This window comes from Mus pahari, chromosome 1, assembly GCF_900095145.1.
Source record: "Mus pahari chromosome 1, PAHARI_EIJ_v1.1, whole genome shotgun sequence".
Lineage (NCBI taxonomy): Eukaryota > Metazoa > Chordata > Mammalia > Rodentia > Muridae > Mus > Mus pahari.
This window is the reverse complement of record NC_034590.1, coordinates 53,933,075-53,947,020: the sequence shown is the minus strand read 5'-3', so window position 1 is coordinate 53,947,020 and position 13,946 is coordinate 53,933,075. Positions and strand designations below refer to the sequence as shown.

Genomic DNA, 13,946 nt, shown 5'->3' with positions numbered 1-13,946 from the left:
AGAGAGAGAGAGAGAGAGAGAGAGAGAGAGAGAGAGAGAGAGAGAGAGAGAGAGAGAGACAAACAAATCTATAAAGGTTTCTCTACATAGTTTCCATTGTAATGATTATTTTGTATATTATTAGATCTGATACACTTCTTGTGTTTTGTTTTTGCTTATTTGTTTTGTCTTTTGAAAAGTGTCTTTGCGATTTAGCCCTGGCCTGGAACTGGCTATAGGTTCCAGTTCATTCTCTAGGTCACCAAGTACTGTAATTAGAGGCATGTGCCACCATGCCTAGCTCACCAGTATTCTCTTTAATTCTGATTCTCACTTTTCCTTCTTTGTTCTCCTTAAACTCACACCTTTCCACTTACACACCGAATACCACCAGTACTTTGTTTATTCATTTGTTCACTTACTTACTTACTTACTTACTTAGTCATCAGCAGGGCTACATTAGCCCTGCCTGGCCTTTAACCTATGATGATCCTCCTATCTCTGCCTCCCCAGTGCTGGGATGACAGGCATAAGCCACCATGCCCAGCTAGCTTTAAACTTTTTGTTCCCCTCCTGCATGGACCCCCTAAGTTCTTTTAAAAATGGTATTTCTCTGGGAGATACCATTCTTGGTTGGATTTTGAAGACTTTGTGAAAACCAAGCTTTGGAATAAAACCAGGGTTATGACTGCCTCCAAAAGTGTTGCCCCTAATCTTTTTAAATACTTGGCTTTGAACACAGACCATGAACCCACTAGTTGTTCCTTCTGAATGTGTGGTTTAAAATGTCTTCCCACATTACAGTCATGGGCTGGCTAAGTCTTCATGCTCCATGACTGCACCTCCTCATCGTGTGGCTTGTAATGAGTCTCCTATTGAGGTTCATTACAATCTTTATGAGAGATGTGGTGGTTTGAATAGAAATGGCCCCCAAGAACTCACACCTGGGAGTGCTTAGCCTATAGGAGGTATGGCCTTATTGGAAGGAGTGTGTCACTGTGGGGGTAGAATTTAAGGTCTCATATGCTCAAGCTCTGCCCAGTGTGGAACACAGTCACTTCAGCTGCATGTGGGATCAAACTTTAGAACTCTCAACTCCTTCTCCAGCATTATGTTGGCCTACGTGTCCCCATGCTTCTCACCAGGACATTAATGAACTAAACCTCTGAACTATAAACCAGCCCCAATTAAATGTCATCCTTTATAAGAGTTATTCAGGTCAGGGTGTCTCTTCACAGCAATAGAAACCCTAAAGAAGACAAGAGGACACAACATTTTAAAGTCCCAGGAAGCACCAAGCTGGGGGAATGGGAGGAGAGCCATGCTGGGCTGGAGGGCTTATTCTCCTGGGAACCACAGCTGCCTGTCAGGCTTATGTCACTTTTCTTTTTATGTGAATGACAAAGGAAAACAAACAAGAGAGTGAACTGGCAATTTCGACATCACTCTGTTACTTTTAGGAAGGTGGTGGCTGCAAGACTAGGGAGGGACATCCGAACACGTTGTGTCAGGCCAATTTATAAACCTAAGAATTTTAATGCACTTGGAATTTATTCCCTATATGGATAATATCCTGATATTTTCCATTGGCTATTTATTTCATTTTAAAAACATTTTTACTACATTTTTATTCTACTCAATCATTTTTCCCAGTTTCAAGGAGAAAAAAAATTAAAGGGAAATAGTTTGTTAGAAAAACAGAATTGATAGAAATACTGAGAAATAAAAACTCCGCAAGCACACATGGGACAGCAGTTTCTTTAAAAGCGATTTAAAATTTTGGAAATATTTTTCACATGAATTTTAATAATTATTTAATTTTACCTACATAAAATGTAAAAAATAAATGATTTTTCAAGCAGAAATTTAAACTAAAAGAAAAAGAAAGAGCAGAACTGTCTTAGGGCTTTGCTTCAAGTCTGCTCTGTAGGCTCCATAGCCAAAGTCCACACCCAGCCAGGGTGTCCAGAAGTCATTTGTGTGAGCATTGAGCCCAAAACTCTAAACCTAAAAACGAAGAGCATCCCTCAAAACAATTCCACTTCAAGGGCTTCAAAGTTACAACAAAGGACAAGACATTTCATTCTCATGAATTCTCAAAATATAAATCAGGATATTGGACATCCTCTTTCTTCCACAAATTCTGTGGTGAACCTACTGTGGGCCTGGGTATAAATATGAGGCTACACGGGCATTGCTGCTCAGTTTGTTTTATAAATCAGCCCTCTGGCTGCCATTTTTAGCACTCTACTTCACATTCTCCAGCCTGACACACACTCAGCCCACAGACCGGCCTCTATTGATGTGGCCTGCTTCGGTTACAATTTAGTCAGAAAATGAATGACTACTTTATGAAGCAAGCATAAAATGAAATGCAAGTTATTTTAAAGTTAAGGACATGAGAGTCCTAATTCCCCAAGCAGGAACCTGCCAGCTTATTCTGGAAATAATTCCTTTGGCCCAAAGCAATAGAACTGCAAAAAAATATTACTTGTGTGTTTTTAATACCACTATAATTAGCATATGAAAGAGATGATGGTTATCAGGAGTAAATGAAAATGCAAGAACACTGTTTCACAGTTATGGATTCTCTACCCATTACAACATTCACAGCACCCTACCACTGAAGATATTTAAAGTCGAAATTTATGAAAATCTAGAAAACATGTTGATGTCACATGAGGATACATTAAAAACATTAATAAAATTTCCCTGGAGTTTATAGTACTATAATTTATTATATTCACTTGGCGATATATTGACTCAAATGCTAGTGTCACAAAGGCTGAGAAGCATATGTTTTGAAGAATAAAAATATATTAATTTTAAAATGGTAGCCAAGCTGAACTTGGGGTCCCCGTGGCTGGCATGTGGCCAGAGGATCAAGTCACAGGTTTCTGCAGGAAAAAAAAAAGATGGTTTGGCTGGTGCTCGGTTTGTAATGCATAGTAACCAACTGAAATACTTAAATGGAACCAAGCTCTAGCCTCAGAGAAACTAAAGGGAATGGCAGCACTCCCCTCTTCCAGGGTCCTTCATCTGAAGGAGCAGGCTGATGAGGGAACGGTCTCAACGCCTGGGGAAGGCTTTGTATGGAGTCACCTCATTCCTCCCCTTCCAAGAAAAGCTGACCACAAGTGCTCAAAATTCATGATGTCTTATCAGTCTCTGTGGCACTTCAAGGCGAGATGACAAGCCTTCCAAGAGAAGTAGGTTTCCTCCTTAAAATCTCAGAGTAACTCCAGGGTCACTGTGAGAGATCGGAATCCCGAGTGAAGAACGAATCAGGCATGTGAGGACCGGGTGACGGGGAGCAGGGGGTTTGCCTATGAGGACCGGTGATGGGAAGCAAGGGACTTGCATCTGCCACATCCTTTGCATTTGCTATGGCTGCTTAGCTTGGAGTTTTGTGGGAATGGGTTATCTCTGACTCTTTCACCTGCTTCTGGAACCCTTTTCCTCCTACTCGGTTGCATCACTCATTCTTGATAGGAGGATTTGTGCCTTACTGCGTCTTGTTATGCTGTATTCAGTTGATATCCCTGGAGGCTTGCTCTTTTCTGAAGGGAAATGGAGGGGCAGTAAATCTGGAGGAGAGAGGAGATGGTGGGCGTGGGAGTTGTGGAGGGAGGGGAGGCTACAGTCAGGATGTATTATATGAGAGAAGAAAGTTAAAAAATAAAAATTTTAAATAAATAAAATAAGTAAATAAATAAAAACAGACTACCCTTCTGTCATGAATCTGATCTAATTTGTCTGGAAGAAGATGACATTACTGTCCCTTGTTTAGGTATGGATCAGGTAGATATGTCACAGGCCTAGAGCCAAGATGGAGGGGCAAAATATACCATCATCCATTTATCTATTGTTGACACCAGAAAGCAAGTTGTTATCTCAGCTGACCTTACATACAATACACATATGTAATACACAATCCTAAGTACATGGATGTATGCACATATCATATACAAACATATGTATGCAAAGTTTAGGATATTTTGTAAGCTCATATACCTGTTTAAATCAGATGAATTCAGGGAGACCACAAATCTGGAGGTTTACAAGATTCACAGAATGTTTCAGAAGAACAATGGAATTCATATACAGACTTAGGAACACTATGGTCTTTGTGTGTGTGCGCACACGTGCATGTATGTGTGTGCACATATGTGCCTGTGCATAAACGTGGGTGCACATGCATATGGAAGTTCAAAGTGGCTCTTGGAAATGTCCTCGATTGCTTTTACAGTACTAATTTAGGCAGGATCTCTCAACACTGAGCTCATTAGCCAAGTCCACCAGTTCTCACAAGCCAACCTGCTCTGGGGATACTTGGTCTCTGCCTTTAGAACGTCAGAAGTTGGAGGAGAGGGGAGGTCAGGGGCCGCGGCAACAGGACCGAGGGAGAGGGGTGAGAGGTGAGGGAGTCACGTGACATATCACAGGAAATCAGACTTCAGAAACCAGCATCAATATGCTTGTATACAGTGAGCCAATCCCAAGCCCTAAATCCTTGGCCAATCCTACCTCACCACACTCCAGTAAACGTCCTGCCTAATGAGGTAACTCAGAAGGAGTATCAGCACCTCTAAGGACTTCTGTGAAAATGGGGGACGCGGCCCCTGCCCTGGCCTCAGTTCCTCTTTGCGGTCTCACCAGTGTGTCGGGAGCCAATTTAGATCTAATGCCCTGTGTACTGCAGATAAGGACTCTTCTGAGAGGAATCTCAGGAGCCCGTGGGACCTCGATCTCCATCCTACATTTTACCTTCACAAGGTTGCCTTACACATCCCCCAGGGGCAGGGCGGGGCGGGGTTTGGGGGAGTGGAAACTGCAGTTGGGATGTATTGTATGAGAAAAGAATAATTTAAAAAAAGTAATTTGGAATTAAAGGTGGGACACCAGAGCCACCCAGCACTACAAGAGTTCTGGGGATCTGAACTCCTGTCCTCAAACTTGCTCTGCAAGAACTGTAACTACTAAGCCATTTCAGAGCCCCTGGGCATTATTTTGGAGTCTCTATATTCATAAATGTAATTCAACCCATTGTCATGACACAATAGTAATTTAACTTGTAACTATTAATACATGCCAATATTTTCTTTATAACTCTGCTAATGGATTTCCACTACCTAGAAAACACAATAGTATTCATCCACATTATTTCAAATTTTACACTTCATAGATGGACTTTTTTTCCGCTTGAAATTTATCCTTCATATGGACTGATACACTCAAATGCTTTTTCATTGATTACTGTCCTCTCAATTAAAAGTTTTACTACAATTTATGGATTATTTTGATATGAATCAACTAGTTTTCCTTAATATCTATGATCTCAAGTGATGCTGAATTTCGAAGAGTCTGTAGTCTTCACTGAGAGGAGAAATCCTGTCACCACAGACTAGCCTTCAGTGTCTGTGAGGTACATCAGAATGGACTGTGGGCATTTTCTACCAGACACGGCAGATTGCCCTCTGGGGTGGCATGACATCTCCCCATTACTGCTTGAGGGGCATGTCAGGGGGTGGTTCTCATCTTCAGACATCCAGGTCAATAATTCAGCATTTTAAAACTTTACAAATGTTCCCAATCTAGAGAACATGAGATGGTTCATCTCGATCCACTTTTTAAACTGTTTATTGATTCTTTGTGAATGAGGATGGCAAGGGGCCAGCTCTAGCAAGATGCTTAGGCCAGGGGTGAGGCCAGCTCTGCACAGCCTTCAGTCATCAACAGGGCCCCAGGCAGAAACTTAGCTGAGTCCTGTGACTGGACAGTCGACCTTTCTCTTCTGGTTTATAAAAGCAAATTCAGCATATGTCAAGCTACCTTACACCTATCTCTAGTTCTTGATTGTTGATTGGTGTGAGAAGGCCCAGCCCTCTTAGCCAGTGCCATTCATGGGCAGTTGGTCCTGAGAGATATAAGAAAGGTGACTGAATGTGAGTCTGGAAACAAGCCAGTGAGCAGCGTTCCTAGATTCTTCCTGCCTCTACTTATGCTTGAGCTCCTGCCCTGATTCTCCTCAGTGATGTACCCTGAGCTGGCAATGTAAGATAAAACCCAGCAGCAGAAAAGAACAACACTATTTTCCAGAGGGCTGGAGTTTGATTCCCAGCCTCCACATCAGGCAGCACACAAGTGCTCCAGGAGATCTGACACCATCTTCTGGCCTTCATGGGTACCACACACGTGGCATACAGTTACACTTATGCATATACATACATTTTAAAAAGTGGGGGAAATTTGCTAGGCAGTGGTGGCGTATACCTTTAATTCCAGCACTCAGGAGGCAGAGTCAAGCAGATCTCTCAGTTTGGGGCCAGCCTAGTCTACACAGCTATTTCTTGGACAGCCAGGGAGATGCAGAGAAACTCTTGTCTCAAGACAAAAATAAAAACAAACAGCTTAGTGCCTGTTTACGACTTAATTTTGAAAATTAAGGAGACATTGTCATTTTTATGATATTGAGACTTCCTATTTATGATCATGTTTTATAAATGTTTTCTATATCCTCCATAGAAATTATTGCAAAGCATTTTATATTTTTCTTAATAGTTCAAATATTGCCTTTTGGAAGGACACTTTGTAGCTTCTTCCACAGAGTAAGAGCCCAGTTATTTATGCATTAGTCTTGCATAAAATTCTCCAGTGAACCTCGCAATTAGTCCCCTTATTTATGTACAGTTCCTCTTAGACTTATTTTCTATCTGAGCTATGAGTCACGAGAGTTGCATCTTCACCTCTAGTCCTCAGACGGTATGTACTCTTGTCTTACTACTTCGACTACACTGAATACAAACAGTGTCGTGAGGGAGTCTTACTTCATACCTGTTGTTAAAGACCATGCGGCTTCATTTAGGGATGAGGCATGAGGTCTGTGTACTCTAGGTGTGAATGTCTACTTCTGCTAGGATTGGGGGTGGGGGGGGCGGGGTTCAAGCACCAAATAACTAAGTCCATGGCTTTCCTCCTTACATCTTGGCTGTTGTGCCTGCTGCTGCTGATAATGCTGCCTCCTGGGTTCTGTACTAACACTGTAAACTTGAGCTACAAGTACTCTATTGATAGGAATCTCTCTCCAGATCCCTTAACACTGCCAGTTGGCATGTACTCATTGTGCATGGCACTGGGTTCCAAAGGACATTTTTATACAAGTACATAATGTACTTAGAACATGTCCACCCCTGTACTCCATACTCTCCTTTCCTCATCCATCACAGCCCTGTGTGTGTCCTTCATTTCCCTAGACGGTTACTTTCACACCATGTATGCATACATGATTTATGTATCAGTGTAAAATCTAGAAATACACGCATGAGAGGAAACACATATTTGCCTTTTGAACCCAACTTAATTCCATCAATATAATAAACTCCAATTGTAGTCATATTCCTGAAATATGACATAATTTTGTTCTTTAGGACTGAATAAAATTCTATCACTCAAATATATGTCATTCGTGTGTGTGTGCGCACGTGTGTGCACGTGTGTGTGTGTGTGTGTGTGTGTGTGTATGTGTGTGTCACATTATCCATGCCTCTCTTAACAAATAGATTTCATAGCTTAACCATGGTTAAATAACAAGGCCACCTTTATACTAACTTTCCATCACAAGATTCCACAGTCTGCAGGCTATATGCAGTCTGCCTCCTTACTCTATACAATGTAAGTGGACAAATATATGTGCACCTGAAACTTTTGGGAGAACAGCAGTACCCATGTTCTACAGTGGAAATTTTTTCCCAGTCATAATTGAAACTAATATATTTAAACCCCTTAGCTGGTATAGAAAACCTGCTTGGGAGGGGTATGAACCATAAAGGTTCTTCCTTTAGGATTCTCCTGGTATGGGCTCCTGTACTTATTGTGGAATTAATTTCTGTAAGCTGGGTTCCTACTTCCACCACCAGGACAGACCAAGGATCGGCCACACACTCAGTTATGGCCTTCAGTTTTCCTTCTGGGTCCCCCTTGATTTCTTATTGGTTCAGATTTAACTTTAAAAGCATGCATGCCCAATTTTCCTGGAATTTCTGGGGGAGTGGTCAAATAAAACTTAGAATAAAATCTCTGCGAATCACATGCTTTTCTTAGAAATATTTCAGGGGTTTTGTCTACTGCTCATTCAGTTTCTCTTAAGGGTGACATCTTAAGAAAGTCTAGCACAGGGACACACAGAGGGATATACCCAGGACGTTGCCATTTGGACAGCTAAAGTATGGGACACTTCTGTCATCACAGGGATCCTGCAAGCTTCCCTTGGTAGTTGTGCCCCCCCCTCTCTTCTTATTCCACCACTTGGAAATGACTAATCTGCTCTTCATTTCTAAAAGTTGAATCATTTCAAGAACATTAAATCAGTGAAATAATGCAACTGGTGGTCTTTGGAGTACAGCTTTTTACAATGCCATGTGAATTCCCAGAGAGTCACCAGCTTTGTCTGTCTATCGCTGATTTATTTTTTTCTTACTTCTGTGTAGTATTCCATGGTTTACATGTACCATAGTCTGTATTCACACAACAAAGGGCTCTAGGATTTTCCCACACTTGATTATGGTGAATAAAGCTTCTATAAACAGTTATGTACAGTTTGTTGGCCGAGGTTTTTTCATTCCTGGGATAGTTAAGATAATAAGTACTAAGTTTCTATACATGCATATACACATACACATACATACCTACCTACCTACATACATACCTACATACCTACCTACCTACATACATACATACATACATATCTTATTTCCTCATGTATATGGGAGGAGGAATGCAGGAGCCAGGGAGGTTGTTGGATCCCCTGGAGTCAGAGTTACAGGAATTATAAACCCTTTGATATGTGCACTGAGGATTTGGGTGCCATGAAAAAGAAGCAGATACTCTTAACCACTGGGCCATCCCTCACCCCACTCCCTTTTCCACTTCTGCTGTTTATGTTCTGCCGTCCTCTATATGTCCAGAGAGATTTTATGCTTAGGTTTGGTTGATTATATGACATTATGTTTTAGATTTTAGTGACTGTCCATTTACCATTAGTAAGAAAAATACCATAGATTTTTATATGTTTATTCTGCATCCTGGGACCTGCTAAAGTCGCTTTTTAGTTGTATAAATTATGTTATGAATTCCTTGAGATTTTCTATGTAGACATCAATGTCCTCTTCAAGCAAAGGTACTTGTTTTCTTTCCCTGCTGGAGTGGCTGGGGAGAAGTCCAGCATTCTGTTGACTGATGGTGAGAAGCTCACCCTCACCTAGCTCGTTCCTGCTGTTAGGTGGAAGGAGCCAGCTTCACTACGTCTACAATAGCTATTTTGGTTTCCTTTATTAAATTTCCTTTTTAGTCCTATTTTTCTAAGAGTTCTCTGTTGATGTTGACTTTTGTCAAATGTTTTCTCTGCATCAACTGATAGGACCCATATATGTTCTCTTTAGCCTGTTAAAATGACACTGACTTTTGAATACTGAGCCAGCCTGGACTAACCCATCTTGATGCACAATTCTTTTATAGATTTGTGAATATGAGTTGACATATTTCATTTATTACTTTTACATTTACATTTATGACCTATTCCTTCTGTATAGTCTTTCTCTGGTTTTGGAATTGGTGTTATTCTTAATTCGTAAAATAAACTTCAGTATAGTCTCTTACTTTTTGGAAAATTGTCTACAAAAATACTGTAAATTCTTCTCTCAATGTCCTTTAGACTTTGACTGACTAGGAAAGGATATTCAAATTATAAGTTCAAATTCTGTATTATAGAGCTATTTCAATTGTGTATCTTTTTTTTCAATTTTTATTAGGTATTTTCTTCATTTACATTTCAAATGCTATCCCAATAGTCCCCTATACCCTTCCCCCAACCTGCTCCCCTACCCACCCACTCCCACTTCTTGGCCCTGGCATTCCCCTGTATGGGGCATATAAAGTTTGCAAGACCAAGGGTCTTCTCTTCCCAATGATGGCTGACTAGACCATCTTCTGCTACATATGCAGCTAGAGATGCGAGCTCTGGGGGGTACTGGTTAGTTCATATTGTTGTTCCACCTATAGGGTTGCAGACCCCTTCAGCTCTTTGGGTGCTTTCTCTAGCTCCTCCATTGGGGGCCCTGTGTTCCATCCAACAGATGACTGCGAGTATCCACTTCTGTATTTGCCAGGCACTGGCATAGCCTCACAATTGTGTATCTTATACTAACCAAACAGCGTAAGCTTTTTGGACCAGTAAAAGTTAAATTCTGGTGCAATACCTGGACTGCCTGAAATGACTTGGTTTTTCTCTGAAGAATCACAAAAGGCAGCCTATGGTCGTGGAAGCTCCTGTTTTCAGTGAGCACCAGTAAGTGCTGAGACAAATAACTGGTCAAGAGATGAGAATAAGTGATCATTGGATGCTCAGCCATAAATTATACATCTGCATCAGTCCCTCCAGTGTGCAAAGAACACTGTAGAAGATGGGGCAGAATGAATACAAGACCCGGAGGAAGGAGTGGCGTGTTGTGGAATGCTATCTTCTTGTCACAGCAGTTATTACACTCACCTTGAGCAAAGGCTGTGATTATTTGAATAAGGACTATACAAGTTTGAGCCCATCAACATACTCACAAGGCCTTACCCACCCTGAGGATCTGTGGTCTAGCAATGGTTTCTGGGGAGGGAGAGACTTTCTTCAGGGTTGCAGCTGCTAGTAAGGCAAGGTAACCATGCTCCTGCAAGCAACACTGATACTTACATGCCTGTGTGAAATTTCATAAGTAAGCTCCTTGTTATATATACCTAATATATGCCAAAATAACCATTTAGAACAAAGAACAGGGATGTCACACCCTGGAATAGTTAAGACTCTAGCTTCTCTTCCTTACTGCAGCAAAAGGCTGTGTGAAGGGAGATAACTAACAGTAAAAGGCCTCTGAAAAAGCCACATGGAAACCTACCTAACATACACACATGCACGTGCACACACACACACACACACACACACACGCACACGCACACACACACGCTAAAGCATATGAGTGTGTTTCAATGGAATTTCCCTATAGGAGGTGACAGGAGGTGACATCTCTCCCAGGCGTCATAGGTTATCAAACAAAAGCCCAATGCCAGATGTAGGTTTCTTCCCTTTGAGTAGTTGTGACAGTGGGGTCTCATAAATGCCAAAACAATGCAGACTGTGGTCCTTGCTCTTGGTCACCCTTTAGAACTTTCTGGTAGGATCACATTGCTTGAAGACATAAGATCCTTGAGTCATTGGACAAAACGAAAAACCAAGCTGGTTCTGACCTGGAACCTTCATCCGTCCTGGCCAGGCTTCACAATTTAAGAAGGAGCTCTTCAGGCTGCTGAGGGAGGAGAGGCAGCAACGGTCTTATCCACCTGTGAACCTTGCAAGCTGAAATGATGAGCAGCTACCGAAGGGCCCTATTGGTGCAATCGTGGCATGAATATCTTAAGAGTGGCCAACTGCTTTCTGATGGGATTTAAGCCCCACTCCAAAAGACAGAACTCACACCTGGTACTGTTAGCAGGGCCAAGAACTCATGGGTGGACAGAGCATAGATCCTAGGGAGAACTTACTACTATTGTTCAGCTAAATGGACACAGTATTAAACTGCATCGTAAACACTTATCTTTATTCCCTTAGATTAGTGCAGTTCTCAGCCTTTCTCATTAAGGCTTCTTTTTATATAGCAGATGATGATTAATACAGAGACTCATACAATTGGTCAAAGTGCAGAGAACAAGAGATTGGTATGTTCAGCTCTTAGTGGGACATCAATATTATACCCCACACAAGACTCAGGGATCATCACAAAAGAGGAGGGCGTTGTAAGAGCAGAGGTAACAGGGACTGCTGTGAAACGGTGCTTTCTGGTCATGACAAAGACATTACCTACATAAGCTCACAACGGTCATAAGTGTCTGCACAGGATCTGCACAAGATCAAGCCAGTCAAAATTCCATCATGGATGGAGGGTAGAATTATGAAGTCCTCACCCTAAGGAGCTATTGGTAATTGATCATTTCTGGGGATTGGGAAATAAGTTTTCTATGGATGTAGCCCATGATAGGCTGGCCACACGCCAGTAGACAAGCCATAGATGGCTCATACTATGCATAGATGCACCCCCATCGCCCTCCCACAGCTCAGTAGCATTAGGTAGACTCTGTGGCCTCAAAGTGCCTTCATTAAGTTAGGAGGGAAAGGTTGTAACCAATGGGAAGAGATGAAGGGGGAAGTGTAAGTAGATTTGATTAAAACATACTATATTCATGTATGAAATTTTTAGACAATGAAAAATGATTGTGGGTGCTTGAGAGATGACTCAGTGGTTAAGAGCACCTGCTGCTCTTTCAGAGGACCAGAGTTCAAATCCCAGCACCCAGCTCACTGCCATCCATAGCTCTAGTTTTAGGGGATCTGGCAGCCTTGTCTGTCTTCTGAGGGCATATGTACACACACACACATACACACACACACACACACACACACACACACACACACCACACACACATTTATTCCACAAATTAATAATAAAATAAATTTTAATAAATAATCACAATAAAGATTATGTCTTTATCTCCAGAGTTAGTATCTGGGCTGTGTGATAACTGAACACAGATTTCTTGGGGGAAATTCCATGTATACCATCATATACCAAGGTAAAAATTATCACTCAAGTTCAAAAATGAAGACAGCTTTAGGTACCTGGGAATCTCTTGAAGGAAAGAGTATTCCATAAAAATGAGAGAGATGGCCGTGGCACTGAGCTGGCATAGAAGTGGGCACAGAAGAGGAGACTCTAAGCAGCCCTACCCCACATGACCGAAGTATTTGCTACTGAGAAATTCAGATGCCAGGGAGTTACCACCTTCAGTTTGATGCTCACGGGTCACCCAGTGAGCTCCAGTGTTAGCTCTGACCCAGTGCTCACACAGATGGTCCTGCTAAAGTAAACGTGTCACAGAACAAAACCAAAAGCTTTGAGCCAGAGAAAGGGAGTGGCAGGGAGGACAGGATCTTGATAGGGTTGGAGAGAGTTTAGAGCCACAGGAGAGCTCTTCGGGACACCTCCTGTCCCATACATCATGTCCCATACTGCTGGTTAATGTGTAAGTCAAAGGCAAGGAACTAAAGGGCTGAGAGACCAGCAGTCTTGTTAGCGACAACTTTGAGCATCTGGTCACCTGTATTTACATGAGGGTCAAGAGATCCTGAATAGCACAAATCAAGGGAACAAAGGGCAGGAGAGCCCAAGGAACTTAGTCAGAGCTGGGCCGGGCTCAGGAAAGTTCTCCAGAGTGTCCCTGGGAGCTAACATTAAACACCTTGTAAGCCAGTGAATAGGGTCCTCTGCCCACAACAGTAGGAACCCTCTCCTCTCCTGACCAACACTGCCCTGCTGAGCAAGAGCAGGGAAGACAGAAGCTGAGCCATGCTCTCCTTATCTACACACAACCCACTTAGGATAAAGGAGCCACAATCTCCCAGCATCCTGACATGCATCATATGGCAAGATATGGTCCAAGCAAGACCAAAGTGATTTTAAATAAATTGAGAGCTGTAAATATTTTGATTCTATGATGAGGGGATAAAAATCATCTGAGTACCTTAGTGTATTCTTTCAAATTCTCTTGAACAACCACAAGTGTAGGGAATATTGTTTAAAGAAGACAATGGAACAAATGTCACTTTTCTGCCATAATAGCTATTGTTCATTTCAATTATTCATATTCTTCAGCCTTGGGGATTACACATAGACATCCAACACATGACCTCCCCTCTCAATTTTCCTGCTGATTGCTCTCCCCCAGCCCCAGTGACTGAGCACCACTGAGCACCACTGCAGAGGAACTTACCCTTTACCTAAGAAGTCATGGCCATTCCCTTCTCCACAGGTATGTGGAGAAAGAGAGAGAGAGAGAGAGAGAGAGAGAGAGAGAGAGAGAGAGAGAGAGAGAGA

General features: G+C 42.0%; 1 protein-coding gene across 4 annotated transcripts in view; it reads right to left on the bottom strand.

The window, feature by feature from the left end:
- Positions 1-13,946, bottom strand: part of Adamtsl3 (ADAMTS like 3) — a 276,839-nt gene that overhangs the window by 169,500 nt on the left and 93,393 nt on the right. The window lies entirely within an intron of this gene.